Source organism: Schistocerca serialis, chromosome 11, assembly GCF_023864345.2.
Source record: "Schistocerca serialis cubense isolate TAMUIC-IGC-003099 chromosome 11, iqSchSeri2.2, whole genome shotgun sequence".
In the NCBI taxonomy this organism is placed as follows: Eukaryota; Metazoa; Arthropoda; class Insecta; order Orthoptera; family Acrididae; genus Schistocerca; species Schistocerca serialis.
The window spans coordinates 70,198,650-70,225,837 of NC_064648.1; the positions used below are offsets into that span (position 1 = coordinate 70,198,650).

The 27,188-nt window shown below is 38.3% G+C and overlaps 1 protein-coding gene across 1 annotated transcript in view; it reads left to right on the forward strand.

Moving 5' to 3' along the window:
* LOC126426981 (uncharacterized) overlaps positions 1–27,188 on the forward strand; it is a 635,564-nt gene that overhangs the window by 541,934 nt on the left and 66,442 nt on the right. The window lies entirely within an intron of this gene.

Here is a 27,188-nt window from a genome sequence, read left to right on the forward strand (position 1 = left end):
TAAGAATTTGGTGCTTTATGTAAATGTGCTGCACCTTGTAACAGCATAGTATAAAAAAGAAATAAAAACATTATCTGAGGAGCAGAGTTTAGCAAATTGAATTATTCCAACTTCCTAAATTTCAAGTTCCTCATCTGTGCAGTAGAAGCATGTCTTCTGCTGAATCCACCTCAAATAAGTGAGTATAAGGTTCTCAGATCACAAATGGCTCATGTTAATCAGTGTTCATGAAGTTACTGTTGATTGCTTTAGCTCTGCAGATAAGCTAGCTGGATTCCAAAAACATATGAAACTTAGCGAGATCTTTAACCCAGCACACTGCTGCAAGTCTCTGAGAGGAACATGGTATTATAAGAAATAAAATGCTATAAAATAGTAATAGAGCACTTGCGTAAAACGTACACAGATCTACAAAAGCAAACTTAGTAGCAGTGGCATACAAGGGCAGTCAAAATAATATGAAACATCTGAAAAAAAGTAAGTAAACTAGTCATTAATACATAAGCAATGGCCATAGTTGTTAACACATTTATTCCACTGTAAGGCTAGGTAGTCAATGTCTTTGTGGAAAAATGTTTGCAGTTGCCTCCGGAAACATTATTCTATTCAGGCATGCACTTCATTTTCTGAATCAAAAGGTCAGCTATGAATGTCTTTCTTCAGGGGTTTAAAATATGGAAATCACATGAGGAGAGACTGTGACTTTATGGAGAATATGTAAGGGTCTGCCAGCGAAATTTCTGCAGTGTACACCTTGGCAGGTGTTTCGTTGGCAGGTTGCTTCAACTATGCTGCATAGTTTTGTCTGAGAAACCTTCACACAGCCTCCATACAGTCTCAATCTCTCCTCGTGTTATTTCCATATTTTTGAAGCCCTGAAGAAAGAAGTTCTTGGCCATCCATTTGCTTCACACCATAAGGCGCACACATGGGTACAATCATGGTTCCGTAGGCAACCCCAAACATTTCTCTGTGAAGGGATTGACCATCTTGTCTCACAGTGGCATAAATGTATTCACAACCATGGTGATTACTTTTTAAATAATACACAGTTAACTTACTTCTTCCATTAGTCTTGTTTTCATTTGACTGCCCATTATACATGGGGCTTTCATGTCGTGTACTCAAAATTTTTTATTAATGTAACCGAATATATTATGACAAAAGATGAATGTGACAGGGTTCAGATACCATACAGAGCCAATCAAAAAATATTTTGATTTCATTGATTACTTTGAAATAATTTTTAAATTCTGTTATACTGGTCTATGATAAATCTATACTAGCAGATCCCTCTACCTCGCTGTTCCTCCAACACACAGAAATTCATGAGATCAATTTCTGTTATTAGTCTCTTTGAGTGGTTGTGGTGAGCAAGGACATAACTGATAAAAGACATATAAAACAGGTCATTATAACAAATCCATAATTGAGATGCTGAGTCACAGATAAGTACAACAAAAAGACTGTCAAACAGCCCTTCATCAGAATCAAACACGACACACGCGCACACACACACACACACACACACACACACACACACACACACACACACATACACACATGTGTGTGTGTGTGTGTGTGTGTGTGTGTGTGTGTGTGTGTGTGTGTGTGTGTGTGTGTGTGTGTGTGTGTGTCAACATACCTCACACACAAACACACACATACATGGCCACAGCCTCAGCCAGACTGCAAGCAGCAGTGCATGATGCTCAAAGTCTTGCCTTGGCAGCCACAGACTGTGGCCATATGTGTGTGTGTGTGTGTGTGTGTGTGTGTGTGTGTGTGTGTGTTGTGTTTGTGTGTGTGCTGTCTGATTCTAATGAAGACCTGATTGGCCAAAAGCTTTGTTTGACAGTCTTTTTGTTATCCCTATATGCGAATCAGCATCTCCACTATGTGGTGAGTGGCAATTATCATCTTCATGATATTATCAAACATGAATCTTCCTGAAACTTCCTGGCAGATTAAAACTGTGTGCCTGACCGAGACTCAAACTCGGGACCTTTGCCTTTCGCGGGCAAGTGCTCTAGTTCTGCAAGGTTCGCAGGAGAGCTTCTGTAAGGTTTGGAAGGTAGCAGACAAGATACCGGTAGAAGTAATGCTGTGAGTACCGGGCGTGAGTCGTGCTTTGGTAGCTCAGTTGGTAGAGCACTTGCCCGTGAAAGGCAAAGGTCTCGACTTCGAGTCTCAGTCGGGCACACAGTTTTAATCTGCCAGGAAGCTTCATATCAGCGCACACTCCGCTGCAGAGTGAAAATCTCATTCATGAATCTTCCTCTTTTATTGCTGTGAGATGACAAAGCAATTCAGGTAAAGTTACTGGTGTCACTATTGCAAAGAAAACAATTGCTTTTGTTGTTATAACCAGTGCTTGATTTGTGATGGTATACCATACCAATACCTCAGATCAAAAAAAGTATTGAAATAATTTTTTAAGACATTAATTTAAAAAAATGCTCTCTGGTAGGTCACAGTACTGGTACCTCTATTTTTTAATTTTTATTTTTTACAAATCAAACACTGATCATAATTGTTGCTACTTCTGCTTGTTTTATTTCTTCAAGATCACATCAAATACAAAAGGTCAAACCAAACTGATCATATCTAGAAGGAACGGTTGTAAATAAGTGTTCATTTTCATAGCCCATTATATACTCTCACAGATTGATCAATCTGAAGTCACAAGCAGAGGAGAAGTGATGTGTGGAAAGAATCAAGGAAAAAGAACTGAACACATGACAAATAAGAAGCTGTGTATCATTAGCTGAATGTGTTATAATTGTCTCATTATACCTTATTCTAAACATAACAATATCATGAAAAGGGGAGTTGCTACTCACCATATAACAGAGATGCAGATAGGCACAACAAAAAGACTGCCACAAATATTCAGCCAAATATACTTCCATATCAAAACGTCCCTTCCACACAGCCTAGCCACTCATGGTAGTTGTATCCTCATTGGTCCCTCTCAAAGCATGCTGAGGGTCTCACTGAAGCCTTCACAAACTGTAATTATCCTCCCAACCTTGCACAAAAACAAATCTCCTGAGCCTTACGTTTCCAGTCTCCCACCACCTCCCAAAGTCCCACCATCCAGCCACAGAGGAGCATTCCCCTCATAATTCAGCACCACCCAGGACTGGAGCAACTGAATTACATCCTCCACCAGGTTTCGACCACCTCTTCTTGTGTCCTGAAATGAGAAATGTTCTGCCCACTATCCTTCCCACCATTCCGAAAGTGGTATTCTGCTGTTCACAGAACCTACACTGTATATTCATCCATCTCTACACAACCTCTTACCTCATGGATCATACCCCTGTAATAGACCTAGATATAAGACCTGTCCTATACATCCTCCCACCACCACTTAAATCAGTCAGGTCACAAACATCAGCTATCCCATCAATGGCAGGGCTACCTGTGAAGCCAGTCATGTGATCTACAAGCTTAGCTGCATTCTATGTGGGAATGATGACCAATAAGCAGTTTGTCTGCGCGAATTGTCACCAACAAACTGTGGCCAAGAAACAAGCACACTGCCAAACATGACATCTTTCATTTTAATGACTACTTCACAGCCTGTGTCATATAGACCTTTCCCACCAAAACCAGCTTTTCTGAATTGTGCAGGTGGGAAATTTCCCTGTAATATATCTACATTCCCATAACCCTCCTAGCCTTAAAGTTAGTCAGTCATTGTCCTCTCCCATCCAACCCCTTCTCTGTTCCCATTCCAACACTACACATCCCTCATTCCTCCATCGCACAGTCTTTTAACTTCTCTCCTTTCCCGCTATCCCTCCCCCACCCTCCTCCCTCTATGCTGCCATCCATCTAACCTCCCAATTACACATAGCTGCCCTACCCTCTATCCACCTCATCCCTGTGCACTCCCCAACCCCAACAGCATGTCACTGTCCATCACCCCCACCCTACTATCCATCCCCCTCCCCACCCCAGCCTTCTCCTGACCCCACCGTCACCACCCCCATCATGCACTGGTGCTGCTCCTCACAGTGTGGCCTCAGTTGCTTGAGACATCAGTCATGTGTGTTATTTGCATTTGCATGAGTGTGTATGTGTGTATTTGTCGTCTAATCCTGATGAATGCCTTACTGGCAAAAAGCTTTTTGTTGTGCCTATTTGCAACTCAGCATCTCCACTATATGGTGAGTAGCAACTCTGCTTTTCACAATATTATTACATTCCACATCTGCCCCCAGTAGCTGAATGGTCAGCACGACAGAATGGCAGTCTTCTGGGTCCTGGTTCTATTCCCGGCTGGTCGGAGATTTTCTCTGCTCAGGGACTGATGTTGTGGTGTCCCAATCTTCATCATTTTCTTCCCATCGACGCGAAGGTCACCGAAGTGGCGTCAACTCGAAAGACCTGCACCCATGAACAGTCTACCTGACGGGAGGCCCTAGCCACATGATTTCATTTCATTACATTCCATCCTGGATTTTCCATTTCTTGATTATTCTAAACAGATGCACAGTGAGTCTTTGATGAGTTTTCCAGGACAGATGAATATTCAGTATTTCTTCATCCCATTCACGTTTGGATTGCTTGATATTAACATCTGATGACAAACCCAAAACTAAATGGAATATTTTCTCACAATAAGAGAGAAATGCAGGTTCAAGTCACTATCCGGCAGAAATTTTCATGTGATTCTTCAGTTTCTGCTAGTGTATTTCTTGCTTGAACAGTCCATGGGTGTATTTGAGTCCATAGTGTCCAACAAGCACAATATTTCGCCGATCAGACATGTCAGCAGCCACGGGGGATTAGCCGAGTGGTCTAAGGTGCTGCAGTCATGGACTGTGTGGCTGGTCCCGGCAGAGGTTCAAGTCCTCCCTCGGGCATGGGTGTGTGTGTTTGTCCTAAGGGTAATTTAGGTTAAGTAGTGTGTAAGTTTAGGGACTGATAACCTTAGCAGTTAAGTCCAATAAGATTTCACACACATTTGAACATTTTGAACATGTCGGCATCGTCATGTGTGCTGATGAACTGAGCTCATGAGGGCAGGCGGCCATTTTAAATCCCCTCCCCTCACAAGGCATTCTCTCCATGGTCCCCGCCGGCGCATCAGTGGTTGGTGAGACACTGGCGTTGGCGTCTATGGTGGTGTCGGTGTAATTGCCACGTCTGCCCTAGTCACCTGTTTGTTTCCTTTGCTGAGTGTCTTTTTAATTAGACTCAATGCTGGTTCCCATGCCCTGCAGAGATTGTAGATGCAATCTCGGTTGATGAGTCTCTGCCTGGTATGAATTTCAATAGCCTCTCTAACGATGCTGTCCCAGTATTTAGATGTCTGTGCCAAGATCCTGGTATGTTGGTAGTCCATTTTGTGATTTTCAGATGAACAGTCATGTGACCGCCAACTTGTTGGGGTGCCCAAATCGAGTGTGCCTCTGATGTTCTCGGCAATGATCTTCAATGGTGTGCACTGTATGTCCAATGTAAGTCTTCCCACATTGACACGTAATCTGGTATATGCCAGCCTTCCGCAAACCGAGATCGTCTTTTACGCTTCCCAATAATGCTTGCATTTTATTTGGTGGGCAAAAGACAGTTCCTACTCGGTGTTTCCTCAATATTCATCCTATTTTCCCTGATAGTGCACCATTATACAATATATAGGCAGTGGCTATCTCTTTCTCCGTGACTTCTTCCATCTCCACATGCTGTACTGTAGAGGAAGGGTGGATAGCACATCTGATCTGCCATTCCAAGTACCCGTTTTTCTGGAATACAGTTTTGAGATGTTCCAGTCCTTGGGGCAGACTCTCTGCATCAGAGATGGTGCATGCCCTGTGCACCAGTGTTTTTAGCACCCCATTCCTCTGCACAGGGTGGTGGCAGCTATCCACTTGCAAATACAGATTGGTGTGCGTTTTCTTCCTGTACACCCCGTGGCCCAGTGTGCTATCTGGATGGCAGCAATGTGCTCACTATAATGTCTGACTTTTAGGCACCACACAACTTTCTCTGGGGTAGTAGGATACGGAAAGGGGAGAGCCAACTGTTACCCTGTCCACCACCCCCACTGATGAACTTCCCACTGATGCTGACAAAGACAACAATAAAAATAATCTGAATGTATGTTGTGCTGCACTTGCATTTTGTGTGCAGCTGTTGTTCACTCTAAGTATGTGGAATGTTGTATACAACCAACAACCCTGTGATACCAGTTGTTTGTCAGCCACTAAGTTATTATAATAAAATTTTAGAACAAAACATAGTAATCATTTGTCACTCAATCTTCCAAAGGCTCATGAAAGCATTCAACAACAGCCACAAAGGTTTTCTGTTATTTTCCTACTAATATATTCTGACAGGAGCCAACACAATTTTAAAACTTTAAGGTCCATCCCTTATATATGTGGGACAATGTGAGTGTGATGAATAAAGGTTTCCATAAATTACTGCAACTGGCCACCTTTTGCATTATTTTGTAATCTTTATTTACCATGACTTGTTTTGTATCACCATCATCAGATGGTACATACGTATTGCATGTTTGCAGCATTGTTGGAGTTAGGCATCTGTGGCCAGGTGTGAACTGCACATACTTCTCACCACATTCAATGTGCACATGTTTCGTTCTCCCATCTTGCTATAACTAAAGGATCCACCTACGTAAAATACACCATTTTGATAGAAGCGGACCAATGATCCTTGGAACATAGTATTATTTTTAAGTGTTCAAAACACACACCAACCATATCCGAAAAGCAAAATGAGTCTATATAAAGGGATCTCTGCTGTAACTATTATAAAAGTAAAGTGGCATAACTGAAGGTCATGACTTGAATCACGTGTTTTAAGTAGTAATGTCATCAACGTGGTGTACACATCCATTTCAGAAATGTACAATATGGTGACCACGAAGTCATTACACCAGCGAGCAAACATGAATAACATGTGATATTTAACACCAGCAACAGAATGAAACTGAAAAGGCTAGTGAATGAAGAAGAGGGTTCCTGGTGGGGACAAATGAAATATATGACAGTAAGAACAATGATATCACTACAAAACAAATATTCACCCAATAATCAAGTGCACAAAATCCTTAAAATTTAACACAAATGAATTGCAAAAACGAAAACTATGTGTGTTGTAATTTTTGCATGGTCTATAAATCTCAAATGAAGCCCACAATACCAATAACCCATACACAGCTCAGAAACTTAACACCACAATTTTCACCTGACCTATGTATTTCCAAAAAAGCCCTCCATACCAGGAAAAAACATACAACTCTAAAACATTGTGTTGTGAATTTTACTTCAACCGTATAGCTCAAACAAAGCCCTAGATACTGTGAACTGGCATACAACTTCAAAACTCGATGACACAAATTTCACTTGACCAACATGGCATCAAAATATGAAACCCACTGTACAAAAAACCACATCTCAAATTCTAAAATCCATTATCCACACTTTCACTTACTCTGTCTAAAACAAAGTCCACAATACAACAAATGAAACCATGCTCACATGACTAACTCCAGAAATGATTTCTTACAACGATGGTACATCAATAGCCATGATACCTACCAAACACAATCCAACACAATTATGACACTCTAACAAGGAACACTTGAAAATTATGGAAAGTTGCATCATCACTAATTTACAAATACATCACCAGTTTCAATATACACAAACAACTATAGTCAAGAAACTCATACCATATACAGAATATAAAACAAAAAACACAGAAGTACTTAACCGCGCCCCCCCCCCAAACACACACACACACACACACACACACACAGAGAGAGAGAGAGAGAGAGAAAAGAAGTAAAAATCCAAAACTGTTCACCATCAGTCCAGCTAACTGTAGGAACTCTAACACAACCATCATATAGTCACCCATTGCAACATGCAATCACCTACTCATAAATATCTGTATCTTATACACAAATGAAGAACAAAGAAAAATTTAACTCTGAATCCATCAGCCATACTATGCAAATCCAAAGTAACTCATCAGAATGCCAGCACAAATTCTTCCAATACCTATCTGAAACAATCAGTTCATGTCAAACAACTCACCAACAAACATCCAGCATGAGATAGCGGCACCAAATACTACATCACACCATCTACAAACACAGACAGACTCAAAAACATCCACCCTCACCATGACATTACACACCACATTACAGTTGTGTCATGCATCTCTGCAAATGGGTGTAGTATCAGCATCTGATCTTGTGTGAATAACCTTATGTTAGCCTCAGGCAGTAAATAGTGATGAGACAATGACCGCCAAATAGCAATAAAAGAGGAATTAATTATCTAGAATAAAGTTTAATTACTGTTGGAACATTTGTTCATAGTGTTCGCCTTCTTGGTACAACCTAAAAATGTCAGTACTGCCTGCTTTGCACTTAGAAGTCCTTCTCCCTGTACTGGCCGACAAACAGGACAGACAGCATACTTTTATTCAGTCTGTCCTATAGCATTTTCTTTTTAGGCAGCACACTTAAGATCTAAAATTTTCCATTCTAACACCGAAATTCTTATGCTTACATCCTAAACCCAAGCTCAAATAAACCCAATACAACACTTTACACTAAGCACATACACATAGACTACCAGGGTGACTATCAAACACAACAAGGTGGCATCTACAAACACAACCAACCAATAAACTCCGCGCCGTAATGATGTTACAAACAACACCCTTACGTCACGCGGCAAGGAGGCGGGTGGAATCGGACACTCCATAATCCCACCACCTCAACTGACGATAAAGAGAAACCTGACATCTAAAACTGTAAAACAATCCTATGGCACAGAAGCAGCAATTTCAACTCTCGATATATCAGTGCCAGATTCATATAAATCGTCAACACAGACCTGCTTTGACAATTAAGAAGTTAAATTAAGTCTAGTTATTTGTGTCTAGAAAAAGCTTGTGGAGTATCAGAATGTGCAGATTGCTAGATTCCGTGCAAAGCTATTACAGGACAAGAAAAGTGCCTCTCATTGTAAGTACAGACAGCAACAGAAACTGTATCAGAAGGATCAGGTGAAGGACAAACAAATTTTTAAAACTATAGGGTCCCAGTATTTAAAAAAGAGTTGCCCTTGACTTGTTGTTAAGCCAAATTAGCATGACATAAGCTGTTTTATCTTTCCATCACTTCCTTGTGGAAGGGATACAAAGTAAATGTGGGATAAGAGACAATATGTTCCACCTTTTACTGCAGAAGGTACAGCATTTCTGCGATACTGATAAGCTAGCGCAAATGTCACTGGACGAAAAGTCTCTAATGTCGGATTTAAAGTATCGCAGACTTCTGACAGTGTTACTGACCTTGAGGGCTTGGGGTTTACACTCGCAGTATATTTCTCCAATTACTTGGCAGTTGCTTGTCCCACTTAGAATAATATAAAGATGAAGGTCGTATACTTGTGGCAACAGGCAACAATGACTGAAACACAGTACGCCTACGGAACGACAAATGGGGCGTCAATCCCTTTTGCATGTAGAGTTGTCTGTGCTTCTTAATGTGTGAATCTATCCACATGGTTCCGGTATTGGTCCAAAGAGCTGCAACAGAGAATTTTGAGCAGGAGAGAGATTTAACTCTAGAAAGGGTAGTGTGAAAGGTTTCTTTCAGTTTTGGATAAGCAAACTGAAATATGTGGACAAAGAGATAGGTGGTGAATTAGTAATTATAGAGTTAGAAACTAAGTTGCCTCAGAAAGTTAGAGAATTGTTTGTACTTGCCCCTAGGGGTAATATTAGTGATTTTTTGAATTGTGTTGATAAAATGGAGAGGGTGAAGCCCTCAGTGGAAGATTGTAGGAGGAATTTTGTAGATAATAATCAATCAGGGAGAGTGTTTCAGGTAAATAGGATGAACAGAACTAGTTCTAGTAGAAATTTGAGGTATAGAAATGGAGGAGAAGATGGCAATTCTGGATCAAACCATTTAAACTATGTAATGCTCCAGTTTCAGATTACTCTAGAGCAGGTAGTCATGAAGATCCACATGTATATAAATGTGGTGTAATCACAGTTAAGGGTAATGTAAATGATAGTAGCAAGACAAGAGTAAATTCTAATTCTAGTGAGATGTTGAATGATGGTGCATGTTGCTATGTTTATACTGTAAAAGGAGAGGAGGAAGTTACTATAATAAAACTAAGTGATGAAACAGAGTGCGTTGCTGTTGCTCAGGATGTCCAAAGTATAAAAATGGATGGTAAATTTTTAAGAGAACATGAGAAATTCAGGTGTTTTGCTTTGTGGTCCAATAATGGAAACAAGGGTCAACTAATTAGCCAAGTATTTGAGGAGAACGAAAGTGACAGTGGGTCTGGTTCTGACAGTAGCTGTAATGATGATAGTAGTGATAAATCCAGCAGTGATGAGGATGAGGTATTTGAATTTATAATTATGGCAATGTGTTAAGTGAAAAAGAATAAAGGAGGATAATATTAGGCTTAATGAAGAGTTAGAGTTTGAGAGTGGTAATGAGGATGAGACCCATGCTATCTGTCATTTTACTGTGTCTGATAATTGTTTTGGTAAGCAGGATGATAGTTTTTCCAGGGAAAGGACTATAGAGAATTTGTTGTATGAAGAAGATCACATAGTAAGTGAAAAGGAAGTGTGGCACCCTGTGATAACAACAAGTGTACAATGTATACATGTTAAGTGTTTACTGGACAGTGGTAGTGACTTGAATGGCACTTCACAGGCATTTTTTGGCTCTATTAAGAACACAGAGGGTATAGTAGTGATGCATGTTTCTGGAATAAAAATTATTAATGCAACTGGTAAGCTATCAAGGAGTGTGAAATGATAGGTACAATTAACTAGAATAGGCAGGATAGCTGTAGGAGTGCAATTTCTTGGTGATTTGAAATCTCAGCATTGATGTAATTTTTGGGACTCATTTCTTGTACAAATGGTGCATAAATATTGATTTTGCTAGTGGTAAGTTTAATTTTAAGTGCAATAGAAGTAGGTAGGAAGTATCATTTTGGGAAGGGATGGGCAAGTGTGTGCAATCTGAATTAGATTTGCCATTAGGAGTTTTGGCTACTGGGCAGGTTACTGAGGACGACGAGGAGGAGAGAGTAAGGTTGGAAATAATAAAGGGAGTTGAGGATATTGGAGATGTTGCAGATAATCAAAGGGAGGAATTAAAAGCACCAGTAAGGCATTTTCAGACAGCCCATGTTTGGTAAAAGATTTTGAGTGCAAATTAAAATTTAAGGATCATGAACCATTTTTCAGAAAAAAATATATTATTCCATTTTCAGAAAAGGAAGCGGAGAGAAAAGAAATCCAAAGGATGGTCTCATGGGGGATTATTAAAAGGTCAACCAGCTGGTATAATAACCCACATGTGGTTGTAAAGGAGAAGAATGGTGGAGTCAGGTTGGTTCTGGATGCCAACAAGTTACATGAAATCATTGTAGGGGCGAGTGATACACCAGCTAACATAGACGACATTTTGCAAAAGTTCCATGAGTGTAAGTTTCAGACTCCTTTTGATTTGACTTGTGGCTATTGGAATATCAGTTTGGCCAAGGAATCTAGGCCATGTACAGCATTTTTACATGAAGGTAAGTGTTGTACTGAGGGCTATGTATAGATGAAGTACAAAACTAAAATTAAGTAAATCTGAATTTGTAAAGAAGGAAATTTCATTTTTGGGTCACAGGATTAACAAGGAAGGTATACATCCTGATGCAGAAAAGTTTGCTGCCATTGCAGATTTCCCACACCCCAAGAACAAGAAGGATCTTAAAGCTACATATGGCTTGTTTGGCTTCTACCGAAAGTTCACATCAGATGTGATTTAACTATACTTGCCTTGGTGTTTTGTTGAAACAGAATGTGGTGTGGGATTGGACAGAGGAGTCAGAAGATGCATCTCAGAGTTTGAAAAAGGAATTAGTAAATAATAAGATGCTAGGACCTCCAAATTTTTCACTGACTTTCTGTATGCAAGTTTTTGTGGTTTGGGGATAGAAATTTTCCAATTGAGTTGGGGGATGAACACAAAACCATTGCTTTTGTTAGTAGAACATTACGACCACATGGAAAAAAACTATTCCATTTCAGAGTTAGAGGCTTTGGCAATTAAATTTGGATTTCAAAAGTTTGAGTACTATTTACTTAGACATAAGACCATAGCGTATACAGATCATAAGGCTTTGAATTACCTTCAGAAGCGCAGGCAGAAACACACCAGGTTAACTAGGTGGGCTTTGTATTTCCACCAATTTGATTTGGAGGTAAGGTATGTAAAACAATATTGTGCCTGATGTGTTATCTAGGTTGCCAACAGGGAAGAAGGATACTGACAGTAGTGAGAACCATGAAGAACAAGTAAGGTTGCTTTATTTGCAGGGAGTGAAGGACAAGAAACTTAGAAAAATTTGCAAGCAAATGAGAAGGTAGCAGAATGAGGGTACAAATTTAAGGTTGGTTAAACAGTATTACTCCATTCCAAAGGTGAAACGGTACTATACTATACACAAAGGGTTGTTTTTTAGGAGGAAAAATTTGAATGATCAGGACTGGAAGTTAAGCTTTCCTGACCAACATGTTGATAAATTTATTGACTACTTGCATGAGAGTTCTGAACATTATGGGATCAGGAAAATAGTAGCTAAGATACAGGAGAAAGTAACATTTAACAACTTGTGGAGAAGGGTTAAGGAGAGACTAGAAAGATGTGATAAATGTCAGAGAGTAAAGACAACTGGTGTGACATCAAAAGGCTTAATGCAGTCTGACCTTCCTAGTGAACCTATAGAGGTTATAGCAGTTGACCTTCTAGGAGCATTGCCTCCATCTACAGGAGGTTGAAAGTATATTTTCGTTGTTTTGGACACATTCTCAAAATATGTAAAACTGTATCGAATTAAGAAGGCAAATACTAATACTGTAATGGAGAAGTTGACATCTGATTACTTTTGCAATGTAGGGGTACCAAAATCAATTTTGTCTGACAATGGCCCACAATTTATTTCAGAGAGGTTTGAACACTGTATGGCAGTACACAAGATAAAACAAAGATTTCTACCTATTTTCCACACGGTAACAAGAGTGAAAGGGTTATGAAGGAAATTAATAGACTGTGAAGGACTTACTGTAGTAAGAAACACACTGCTTGGGCAGTCAAATTCGACATTTTGAAAATATTATCCACATTTTATGGAACAAATCAACAGGATATGCCACGTATGAACTTATGTTCAATGAGAAACCCAGCAACATCATGAGAGCATCAGGTAAGACAAAAAGATCAAATTGACTAACGAGATGATGAAAAAGAAAGCAGCAGGAAGGAAGAGAAGGAATGACAAAGGAGTGAAACCAGCAAGTTTCAGAATATGCAACCTTGTCCTCATGAAAACCAAAGAAAAATATAGCAAAGTAAATGAGAAGATTAAGAAGTTTTCGCATGTGTATCATGGTCCTTTCAGAGTGGTACGCATTGCCCATGACAACTCTTATGAATTGGCTTACTCAAAGACTAACAGGATTTTTTGATTAAAGAATATTATTGATCTGAAACACTATGTATTGCCAATTAGATGTTTGAGTATTGACCCACAACAGTTTAAACCGTTTCTGAGCTTGGGTAGTATCGATTTTGTTAGGAGAATGGAGTGTGCATTGAGACAAAAGTAAGACCTACAAACAAGTAGAGGGTTCGACACTCTGTGTTGGATTCATTATGTGGTGATAGTGCTTACCCCAGCCTTTTGTCTAATTTTTCGTTTCCTGAGGCAGGAAAACTCTTCTCCTATGATATATGTAGTTGATAAGTGAATCAGAAACATTCTATCTTTGACTTTCATGTGATTTTGTACAGAAGGATACTTTAGTATAGGAATATTTTGGAAAAGTTTTCTCCAGTGTTATCTTAGTATATATTATGTTGTGTTAGTGATAAGTAATGGAATCATAAGAGCAAGGAAGAAAGGGATTCTGGTGTTACAAAATATGTTGAATGTAAATTCGTACCACGGTTAAAGAATTTCTGTCAAAGGGGTAAGGTAAATAGAAAGAAGGTGTCAGCACATGTGGAGGAGAAGGTGCAGATTATCTGAAAACTGTAATTAACATTTGGAGTAATCAGCTTATGTGTGAAGTTAGTATAACTTGGTGCAGCAGCAGAGGCCATATGCAGCATAAACCATCTCGAATACTAGGTCTTAATATTAATTGTGGTATAATAGAAATGTTTGTGTTCAGTGAAGTCAGTGTATTGAGATAACTATCTACTTACAGAAGTGTGTCATGGTACAGCCTTGTCTAACATTAAGGAAATAAAAATTTAAACTTAGTTACCTGGAGTAATGTTTCTGGGGAAAAAAGCAAGATTTGTATGTATATCGCCATTCAGACTAGAATCTCAAGCAATTTGATGGAATACAGTGAAATAATAGTTTTTCTAAGTGATAATCTTGACTGATCAGTAATGGGAGCTTAACAGAAAGAGAAATACATTAGTGACATATTACTCATATAATGCTGCATCATTGGATCCGTAGCATGTCAAAAACTTCTATTTTTTCTTAGGAATTATGAGCTTAAAGTGGTAGTACTCGAATGAAGAAAAGTAATTTTGCTGATTAACTGCTAGAGTGATGTGAATAATATAAAAAGGTCAACAATTTGGTAACATTTTGTGATTTTGTGCAGACTTAATTTTCTGGTTTAATGACAGTAGTACTCAGAGTTGGGTGGAGAAGTAGGACAATGACTGGATCAAAGAGTTTTCATTTTAGTGGTAGTTAAGTTATGTCATAGTGACTATTCTTTTTCATATTGTAATGATTAGTATCTACTGCACATTTTGAGTTTTTGCTAGAGGTAATGTACGTATTTTGGACATCAAGATGATGAGTCCATAAATGATGTGAATTGCAAACCAGGTCTTGGCCTTTGAGTGAGTTTGTAAATGGAAAAGAAACCCAAATCTTTCATGTTTAAACCATTTTGGACAGATTTATGAGCTAGAGTGATGTTTTGTAGTGTAATATGCACTTAATTTTAAAAGTTTTATTTGTCCCCACCTTTTGTACTATAGTCAATGTTAGTGCTAATTATTGTGATGTTATGAGAACTATGTAATGTATTTAATTATGAAGTAATGACTATCATTTGCCATTAGAGTGAAACATTTTTTTCCTTAGACTTCATTAGAAGTAAAAGTGAATGTACTCAAGTATGGTACTTTGTCTAATTTTTTCATGTTCTGTGGCGAGGAGAACCACTTCCAAGGAAGCTGACAGCAGTGCATTTCCTTTCTAACTGTCACTTGGACATGCTGATGGCATGGACAACTTGGTGAGAAAAAGTGTTAAATCTCATTAAAAGAGTGAAAGTGCTTGTACAAAATACTAAACATTGGAAAAGTGAAATTTTCTGTTTGAAAATGAACTGCAAGGTGCAATCCAATTTAACTTTTGCAACCTATTATAAATTATTCATTGAAGCAAGAGAGGACTTTTATAAAATGATATGTATCTTAGAATGTAATGTTTGTTTATATAAACAGAAAACCACTTATGATGATGATGCCTATTTTTATTAAAAATATAATTTGTGGTATTTTGTGCCGATGTACAATACACCATACGTAAATATTTCATATGGGGATTTTCATATGGCCAGTTCATATAAGTTGTTGTTGTTGTTGTGGTCTTCAGTCCTGAGACTGGTTTGACGCAGCTCTCGATGCTACTCTCTCTTTTGTACAGGCTTCTTCATCTCCCAGTAACTACTGCAACCTGCATCCTTCTGAATCTGCTTAGTGTATACATCTCTTGGTCTCCCTCTATGATATTTACCCTCCACGCTGCCTTCCATTACTAAATTGGTGATCCCTTGATGCCTCAGAACATGTCCTACCAACTTCTAGTCAAGTTGTGCCACAAACTTCTCTTCTCCCCAATCCTATTCAATACCTCCTCATTAGTTATGTGATCTACCCATATAATCTTCAGGATTCTTCTGCAGCACCACATTTCGAAAGCTTCTATTCTCTTCCTGTCTAAACTATTTATCATCCACATTTCACTTCCATACATGGTTACACTCCATACAAACACTCTCAGAAACGACTTCCTGACACTTTCATCTATACTCGATGTTAATGAATTTCTCTTCTTCAGAAACGCTTTCCTTGCCATTGCCAGTCTACATTTTATATCTTCTCTATCTCGACCATCATCAGTTATTTTGCTACCCAAATAGCAAAACTCCTTTACTACTTTAAGCATCTCATTTCCTAATCTAATTCTCTCAGCATCACCCAATTTAATTCAACTACATTCCATTATCCTCGATTTGCTTTTGTTGATGGTCATCTTATATCCTCCTTTCAAGACACTATCCATTCCGTTCAACTGCTCTTCCAAGTCCTTTGCTGTCTCTGACAGAATTAGTGTCATCGGCAAAAGTTTTTATTACTTCTCCATGAATTTTAATACCTACTCCGAATTTTTCTTTTGTTTCCTTCACTGCTTGCTCAATATGGAGATTGAATAACATCGGGGAGAGGCTACAACCCTGTCTCACTTCCTTCCCAACCACTGCTTCCCTTTCATGTCCCTCGACTCTTATAACTGCCATCTGGTTTCTGTACAAATTGTAAATAGCTTTTCGCTCCCTGTATTTTATCCCTGCCACCTTCATAATTTGAAAGAGAGCATTCCAGTCAACATTGTCAAAAGCTTTCTCTAAGTCTACAAGTGCTAGGAACGTAGGTTTGCCTTTCCTTAATCTAGCTTCTAAGAGATGTCGTAGGGTCAGTATTGCCTCACATGTTCCAAAATATCTACGGAATCCAAATTCATCTTCCCTGGTGTTGGTCTCTACTAGTTTTTCCATTCGTCTGTAAAGAATTCACATTAGTATTTAGCAGCCGTGACATCAAAGTGATAGTTCGATAATTTTCGCATTTGTCAACACCTGCTTTCTTTGAGATTGGATTTATTATATTCTTCTTGAAGTCTGAGGGTATTTCGCCTGTCTCATACATCTTGCTCACCAGATGGTAGAGTTTTGTCAGGACTGTCTCTCCCAAGGCTGTCAGTAGTTCTAATGGAATGTTGTCTACACCTGGGGCCTTGTTTCGACTCAGGTCTTTCAGTGCTCATCTACATCCTCTTCCATTTTCATAATATTATCCTCAAGATCCTCTATATACTTCTTCCACCTTTCTGCTTTCCCTTCTTTGCTTAGGACTCGGTTTCCATCTGAGCTCTTGATATTCATACAAGTGGTTCTCTTTTCTCCAAAGCTCTCTTTAACTTTCCTGTATCTTATCGCTAGTGAAATACTTTTGTCCTCTAGCCATCCCTGCTTAGCCATTTTGCACTTCCTGTTGATCTCATTTTTGAGACGTTTGTATTCCTTTTTGCCTGCTTCATTTTCTCCTTTCATCAATTAAATTCAATATTTCTTCTGTTACCCAAGGATTTCTACTAGCCCTCGTCTTTTTACCTACTTGATCCTCTGCTGCCTTCACTACTTCATCCCTCAAAGCTACCCATTCTCCTTCTACTGTATTTCTTTCCCCCATTCCTGTCAATTGTTCCCTTATGCTCTCCCTGAAACTCTGTACAACCTCTGGCTCTTTCAGTTTATCCAGGTCCCATCTCCTTAAATGCCCACCTTTTCGCAGTTTCTTCAGATTTAATCTACAGTTCATAACCAATAGATTGTGGTCAGAGTACACATCTGACCCTGGAAATGTTTTACAATTTAAAATCTGGTTCCTAAATCTCTGTCTTACCATTATATAATCTACCTGACAATATCTCCAGGCTTCTTCTCTGTATACAACCTTCTTTAACAATTCTTGAACCAAGTTTTAGCTCTGTGTAAAATTGCAACAGGCTGCTTCCTCTTTTATTTCTTCCCCCCAATCCATATTCACCTACTACATTTCCTACTCTCCCTTTTCCTACTACCGAATTCCAGTCACCCATGACTATTAAATTTTCGTCTCCCTTCACTATCTGAATAATCTCATCATACATTTCTTCAATTTCTTCGTCATCTCCAGAGCTAGTTGGAATATAAACTTGTACCACTGTAGTAGGCGTGGGCTTCGTGTCTATCTTGGCCACAAAAATGTGTTCACTATGCTATTTGTAGTAGCTTACCCCCACTCCTATTTTTTATTCATTATTAAACCTACTCCTGCATTATCCCTATTTGATTTTGTATTTATAACCCTGTATTCACCTGACCAGAAGTCTTGTTCCTCCTGCCACCAAACTTCATTAATTCCCACTATACCTAACTTTAACTTATCCATTTCTCTTTTTAAATTTTCTAACCTACCTGCCCTATTAAGGGATCTGACATTCCACACTCCAATCCATAGAACGCCAGTTTTCTTTTTCCTGATAACAACGTCCTCTTGAGTAGTCCCCGCCCGGAGATACGAATGGGGGACTACCTCCGGAACATTTTACCCAAGAGGACGTCATCATCATTTAACCATACAGTAAAGCTACATGCCCTCGGGAAAAAATTATGGCTGTAATTTCCCCTTGCTTTCAGCCGTTTGCAGTACCACAACAGCAAGGCCATTTTGGTTAGTGCTACAAGGCTCTATCAGTCAATCATCCAGACTGTTGCCCCTGCAACTACTGAAAAGGCTGCTGCCCCTCTTCAGGAACCACATGTTTGTCTGGCCTCTCAACAGATACCCCTCCGTTGTGGTTGCACCTACAGTACGGCTATCTGTATCTTTGAGGCATGCAAGCCTCCCCACCATCGGCAAGGTCCATGGTTCATGGGGGGGTTCATGTAAGTATAACATTCTACACACAAAAACATAACATACACACAAAAATATTAAATAATAAATCTCCTTATAAAAACTACACCACATATGTTTTTCAATTTCATATAAGTATAAAATTGAAAAACACAAGTAGTGTAGTGTTTTGTAAGGAGATTTATTATGTAATATTTTTTGTGTGTAGAATGTTAAACCCACTTTCTTGGGTCACTTGTGATCATTGAATTGCCCAGATAGTTATTTGCAATATCTATCTAATCAATCCAATGAAGGAATAATGTGACGAAGCAAGCTGGGATCTCTTTACTTGCTCTCTTGTTTTTCCATCTGCCTCCTTAAATTCATTCTTAATTTTTGAATAGTTACTGTTAACATACATGAGTATAATCTGCATTTCCATAAAAGAGAAAGGTTGGTCCTCAGTCTAAAGGAATATAGCTGACCAGGTCTAATTATGTGGTTAGTTTTGTGTATGTAATTTATTTTCTAATTTATTCTGACAAATCCTAGTTAATATCTGTTGCTACAGAACATTATAAGGTGAAATTAATAATTGTTTCAGGACTTGGATTCTACTGTTGACTTACAAACAAATATAAATTTTGTAGTAGTTATAAAAAGAAGAACTAATAGCATTCATAAATATTTGTTTAGGTCTATTCAAAAACATATTAGCAAAGCCAGCCCTTAATTAATTCCAAAATAATTACCAGAGTTGTCAAAAATATTGTTTGTATAACTATATCAGCTAAGTTCATAATTTAAATAAATAATTTGGCCTAACCTTTGTGGTAGAAGGAACTGTTATAAAGAAGGAATTTTTTGATGTATTCAGTTAAATGAATGAGTGACATTTTGATTGTACTTTCTGTAACTTAAACATCAAACAATGTGTAGTTTTAGTGCCTATTATTGTGAGGATATATAAAGGAGTTATTTTTTGTCCTGGAACAGGCAGCCTACGGCTCATCTTTAAACATGAAACATGTACCAGGTAGATTAACAACAATGCATCAACTTAACATTGGAATAAGTGTAGCACAAATAGGCCAAATTTTAGAAAAATCCGTGACAATGTCTGTTTACTTTATTTGAAAAATAGTGTCACGTGTACCATATTATTCTGCAAGAACTGTGAACTGTGTTGTTTGGTTTTTACTGCTCATACTTGTTCAACAGCAAACTATTGTAGCAATATGCATAAGGGAACAATTGACAGGAATGGGGGAAAGAAATACAGTAGAAGGAGAATGGGTAGCTTTGAGGAATGAAATAGTAAAGGCAGCAGAGGATCAAGTAGGTAAAAAGACTAGGGCTAGTAGAAATCCTTGGGTAACAGAGGAGATACTGAATTTAATTGATGAAAGGAGAAAATACAAAAATACAGTTATTGAAGCAGGCAAACAGGAATACAAACTTCTCAAAAATGAGATTGACAGGAAGTGCAAAATCACTAAGCAGGGATGGCTAGAGGATACATGTAAGGATGTAGAGGTCTATCTCAAGAGGGGTAAGAGAGATACTGCCTACAGGAAAATTAAATAGACCTTTGGAGGAAAAAGAACCACTTGCATGAATATCAAGAGCTCAGATGGAAAACCAATTCTAAGCAAAGAAGGGAAAGCAGAAAGGTGGAAGGAGTATGTAGAGGGTCTATACAGGGGTGATGTTCTTGAGGACAATATTATGGATATGGAAGAGGAGGTAGACGAAGATGAAATGGGAGATATCATACTGCGTGAGACTTTGACAGAGCACTGAAAGACCTGAGTCGAAACAAGGCCCCAGGAGTAGACAACATTCCATTAGAACTACTGACAGCCTTCAGAGAGCCAGGCCTAACAAAACTCTACCATCTGGTGAGCAAGATGTATGAGACAGGCGAAATACCCTCAGACTTCAAGAAGAATATAGTAATTCCAATCCCAAAGAATGCAGGTGTTGACAGATGTGAAAATTACAGAACTATCAGTTTAATAAGTCACAGCTGCAAAATACCATTGCGAATTCTTTACAGACGAATGGAGAAACTGGTAGAAGCTGACCTCGGGGAAGATCAGTTTGGATTCCTAGAAATGTTGGAACACATGAGGAAATACTGACCCTACGACTTATCTTAGAAGAAAGATTAAGGGAAGGCAAACCTACATTTCTAGCATTTGTAGACTTAGAGAAAGCTTTTGACAATGTTGATTGGAATACTCTCTTTCAAATTCTAAAGGTGGCAGGGTAAAATGCAGGGAGCGAAAGGCTATTTACAATTTGTACAGAAACCAGATGGCATTTATAAGAGTCAAGGGACATGAAAGGGAAGCAGCCTGCCTAGTTAATATCTCTGTTGACTTTTATTTTCCATCGGTATCTTATCCTTGCTTGTTCTTAATTAAACACTAATTTAGCAGCGTCCTGGGGGGGGTCTTATATCATGTTCCTGTACAACTGCCCCACACTGTATGTGGACATGTTATGGTGACATACAGTGTTGTTCTTTTGTTTGTTTACACTTGCTGATAGGTTTCCACATCCTTTATTTGTAGGCTTCCCTTATTTTATTTTTTGGAATGGATATGTCAGCTTATCCTAAAAATTCTACAAGAAATTAAAATATTATACTCATAATATATCAGTTCATTATATATTTTAGTTTTATGTGTTAACAGTAATGTCCAGATTGCTTCATTCTCACTGCCATGTTGTGCACTTGTGCACTGTCTGATTCGGTGGCATGAAACAGTTACCAATGGTCAACATGCGATATGCTACCGTTGCACATGTGTGCACTAGTTTTCTTGGTGTTCATGTCATATTGAGTGCTACACTTTCACTTGGTTGCCAGGTATCAAAGAATTGATGTGGCATTCGTCTTCATTCTGTGTGCAGTGAGTGTGTGCTTATTGTTAAAAATCTGACGCTATGGCAGAATGTATCCATTTTTACAGCCCTGGCATCATTACTACCCATTGCACTCGAATTTTCAGCGAAGAGAACCCCGACCATCAGCGTCCGTTGATGAGGTGAGTATCTGCTAAACAACTTTAGTTCACTTCTCCATGTATAAAGCGTTGTGAGCCATGATACTAATTTCATTGCACATGCATGTTCATGTCACCAAACTTGAACATGCACTTGTTAAAAGACACATATAGCCATCTCTAACACATTGTATAAACCACTTGTCCTTGAAGTTCATTTCTTCATATAGATTTTAGTTTTCAACAAAAATTCATACAAGTATTTACAACAATACACGTAATATGATAGCTTATACCTATGGGTGACATTCCATCCATTAGTTATATTATGAAAATAAAATTTTTCACTAACTACAGTTTGCTTGTTGATTCAACTAATTTTCGATTAAATCACATATAAAAATTAATTTCATATCACATTTTTATACCACATTACAAGCATATGATACATTTCTGCTTCATTTCAAAGATAGACTCTTATCACTTACGGGAGCTCATTTCCTTCTTAGTTAGAGGAGGAAAAAGAAAAGAACATTTGAAATAGGACTAAAACATCATGCATTGTTGGCCCAACTACTGGTTCAAGGATTTATGAGGAAAGGTTACTCATAGAATCATAAACTAGTTGCTAAGGAACTTTGGTTCATTGAAATAATGTGTACCGACTAATCATTGACCAAGTGTCATGTTGTTTCTTCACATGTTAGTGCTGTTTACTACAATCCGAGTGTAGCTTAGTGTGAAATCTAATGTTTTCACCATTGTAGACTTATCTTTCTTCAGTACCTGAAACTGTCATTATTCAAGCTTTCAAGACATGATAAAAATTAACTGGTTTTTGTAAAAATCTCCTGCTTAATTGAGTATGTGTACTCTGCAGTGAATAGGTAGTGGCACTTGTCATGGAAACATACTGTGATGATGCGTATTTCAATTTTTCATTCACCTATGACCTTTACTGTAATTATTCTTATAACTAAATTGTTTACTCGATGTGTGGCCAGCCGGCCGATGTGGCCGTGCGGTTCTAAGCGCTTCAGTTTGGAACCGTGTGACCGCTACGGTCGCAGGTTCGAATCCTTCACAGGCATGGATGTGTGTGATGTCCTTAGGTTAGTTAGGTTTAAGTAGTTCTAAGTTCTAGGGGACTGATGACCTCAAAAGTTAAGTCCCATAGTCCTCAGAGCCATTTGATGTGTGACCCATTTCTTCATTTGGAACCTGTTACTCTCGCAATGCAATTTTCTTCTGCACCGTGACGGTGCACTGGTCTCTGAAAGAAAATAATTTAAAACTAATTTAAAATTAATTGCATTTCATAGCTGGGTGGCCAGTGATATATTTAGTCATTGCATACGTCTGCAGATATTTCCATACTTTGCTTCAATTCATAGATTTCATAGATTTTCCTCTATTATGTTACCTATTATGATAATTCATTCTGCAAATAAAGTTATTTGACATTTCTTACAGTATTTTGTCATTAGTCCTTAGCAGAATTTTACGCTTATAAAGAACACTTTCCTGATATATGTCTTTTGCATGAATTTTTCTATAAAATCATCTGTATTTTTTTATTTTGTAGTTATGGACTTGACTGTTTAACACAGAATGTTCATGTCATGCCTTCAGAACACATATACTTTCATAAAGATAAGTATATGATAGGGTTATGATTTTTAGTTCCTTAAAATTTTTTGCATGTATCGCGAAATATGGGAGAGAATGTCACAGAATTGATACAGGATTTGGGCTGGAAATCATTAAAAGAAAGGCGTTTTTCATTGTGATGGAATCTTCTCACGAAATTCCAATCACCAACTAGCTCCTCCGAATGCGAAAATATTTTGTTGACACTGATCTACATAGGGTGGAATGATCACCACTATAAAATAAGGAAAATCAGAGCACGTACGGAAAGATATAGGTGTTCATTCTTTCTGCTTGCTATACAAGATTGGAAGAATAGAGAATAGTGAAGGTGGTTCGATAAACCCTCTGCCAGGCACTTAAATGTGCTTTGCAGAGTATCCATGTGGATGTAGATTCTTCATGTGTCAACTCTTTTATTATTCTTATTGCTCTCTTCTGATGCATAAATGTGTGTTTTCTCAGACTGTTATCTTCCAAAAAATATGATGGCATATCTTACTGTGCTATACATGAGTGCAAAGTGTGAACATAACACTGTATTAACATTAGGATTTTTTTAGCATTCTGAAAACATAACGACATTTCTGTATGTTTATTCCAGATTAAATTTTCATCTAGCCATACTCTTAAAATTTTGAATGAAGAGTTTTCTCTGTCTTACACTGCCCAAGTAAAGATGGTTAATGCAGAGAACAGCAAAAACTATAGGCCTGTTTCACAACTGTTAGTATTCTCGAAACAAAAAAAAAAAAAACAAATCAATCATGAAAGATATGCCAATGAATTATATAGACTAACTCAACCTTTTAATCAAAGCACAGTGGCTAAATATCACTTTGTAAGTGATCCATGCTACACAGTTAAAGATTACTTAGAGGGCTCAGAGTAGTTGCTCATAAAGTGAGGGACAACTAAATCACCCTGTCACATTACAACACATGACAACAATTAATACTATTACAAGAAAACTATTATTTATAGTGTGTGGCAGTAATGTTTTGCCATTCTCCTGAACTCAGTATCTCACTGATCATGGGGGTTTGGGGGGGAGGGAGGGGGCAGAGCTGTCTCAGTTTTCCAGATGGACTGAAAGGAGGACATAAATACATGCATTGGGCTTCATGGCATGTTTATGAGCCTAGAGTCAGCTTCCTGAACCAAGTGGAGAGAGTGCAAGGGACAAAGCATCATGTTTGTGATCTGAGTCACCAGTGAGTGTGCATTTGTGTGCAGTGATACACTGTGTTTTATATAGTAAGTTATCTGTTACAAGCAATAATGTAACTGGGTAGATTTAAAAATTGTTCACCAAGTGGCAGCAGGAGAATGCACACATGTGAATTTTAAGGAAATTTGCAAGCTTTCAGAGCCAGTGGCTGCTTCTACTGGGAGAAGGTTTGAAGGGGAAGGAAGAGGGGTGAAGGAAAAGAGCTGTGAGGTTTAGGAAATGGGAGGAGCATGGGAAAATTCACCCAGAACTATGAGTCAGAGGAGACTGACCAGATGGAATGAGAGGGGAAGACTGATTGTTGGGGACTGCACCGGAGGAAATTTGAAAAGCTGGGAGCTTAGAAGTGAAAGATAGGATAACACACGACACAGAGATCACCGACAAAATATCATGCAAGAGCTAATAAGAGTGAAAAACTAAATGCAATTTATGTGGTAGAGGTGGGAGATGGAGAAAAACAGATGGGTCAGAAAATAAAAGAAACAGAAAATTAAAAGGGAGTGAAGAGAGGGATAGTTACTTTGAAGAAGTGCTGAGACTAAAGAAATTAATGTAGATTAAGGTCAGATGGGATGTAATGTGTTGTAATGTTAGTTGCCTCTTGCTCAGCTCTGAGAAGCTAGTGTCTGAGGGAAGAATCCATAAAGTAACAAATAACAGATGAAAAACAACATTTTTTCATTTATGAATACCAGCATCTATGTATATACTTGAAAGTCACTATGAAGTGCATGGCAAAGGATACTTCACATTGTAGCAGTTATTAGGGCTTCTACCCATTTCATTCATGCATATAAAGTGTGAAGGTAGATTATTTCAATACCTCTGTGCAAGCTGTAATTAGTCTAATCTTGTCCTCATCATCCTTCTGGCAGTGATACTTAGACATTGTAGTATATTTCTAGATTCATCACTTAAAGCTGATTCTTGAAACTTTGTGAGAAGCCTTTCTTCGGAGAGTTTGTGTCTATATTTAAGCAACTTCCAGTTCAGCTCATTCTACATCTCTGTGACATTCTCCCATGAGTCAGAATAACCTGTGACCATTTTTGTTGCCCTCTTCTTTATATGTTCAGTGCCTCCTCTTAGTTCTGCTTGTATGGACCCCACACACTTGGGCAACATTCTAGGATTGATCATACAAGTCTTTGCAGACTGGTTGCACTTCTCCTGTATTCTATCAACGAACTGATGTCTGTAACTTGCTTCTACCTATGACTGAGATAATGTCACTGTTCCATTCCTAACCCCTAGAAGTTGTTACATTCATGCCATACATCAGCAGGGCAGTTCCCAGACACATGCAGTGAGGAAAGTGCAGGCATCTCAGAAGAATGATGATTTTCACTGCTTTCTGCAACCACACACTCTCCTAGTGTGCCACTGACCCAGTACATGTGAGATGAAGCTGACTCACAACACGTTCACAGCAGTCCTCCAGAAATCACTGCCAATACTTGCTGGACACACATTTGAACCATGTCAAGGGGGTCACAAGGAACACTATCTGGCCACCTAAAATTGCACACCATAATGTTTGGAGACATATTAGGGCTCACACAGTACTGAGGTATCGAATTCTCAGATGATGTACCCATCTTTGCTTGTAACTTTCTGTGTTTGGTTAGGTATCCAACCAGTTAATTCATTCATTCAGTCATTCAGCCATCATGTTCCATAGACCAAAAAACTGTATGTTCTGTAGACCAAAAGAAGAAGGGGGCTTCACAGGGATATGAAACGAATCAAGGCATACATAAACCAAAGACAAGCAAATCACAGAAATTTGGTCCATATACCACCTGTACCAACAAAAATTATTACCATACTACCTGACATTACACATGCTAATGCCAGTTAAATTTAGTCATGTAATTCAGAAAGAGAGCTGCTACTTCAAAAATACTGTTGCATCACTAGTTTGATCTCATACTGGTGGCTTAAAATTTACTTGATATCACTGGTGTTTTTCAAAGAAAATAGTTGTATGCAACTGTAAATACTGGGTCCTGTTTTCAGTACATTACTACTTTACAGTGAAGACAGCTACTAGCACTGTAGCAAACAGAAATTTTCAGGCCTTGAATATAGACATTTAGATAAGTTGTACAAGAAGTGGCTAATGAGGTAAGTTCTATCCTTTTGAACTGGCTGGGATTCCCAGTTTTTTGCTTTATGTTAGATGCAAGCTTGTTGAATACTTTTGCGTATCTTCAGATATTTTTCCAATGGGAACAAAATTCTGAAATAGCAAGGTTTTTTATATTAGTAATTCAGTGTGACAGGACACATTTTTTGACTAAGCAACTAAATTTTACAAGAAGTGCACAAAATGTATTATACCTCAAGCAACTGATAGTTATCTAATTAATATTTTTAAGATAAATTACTTTGATATTTTAATGTACTGGTAACAATTCTGAATTATATATCTAAAATACTTTCTTTATCTTATTAATATTAATATGGATGCTCTATTTTGGCTTGACAATCTAAA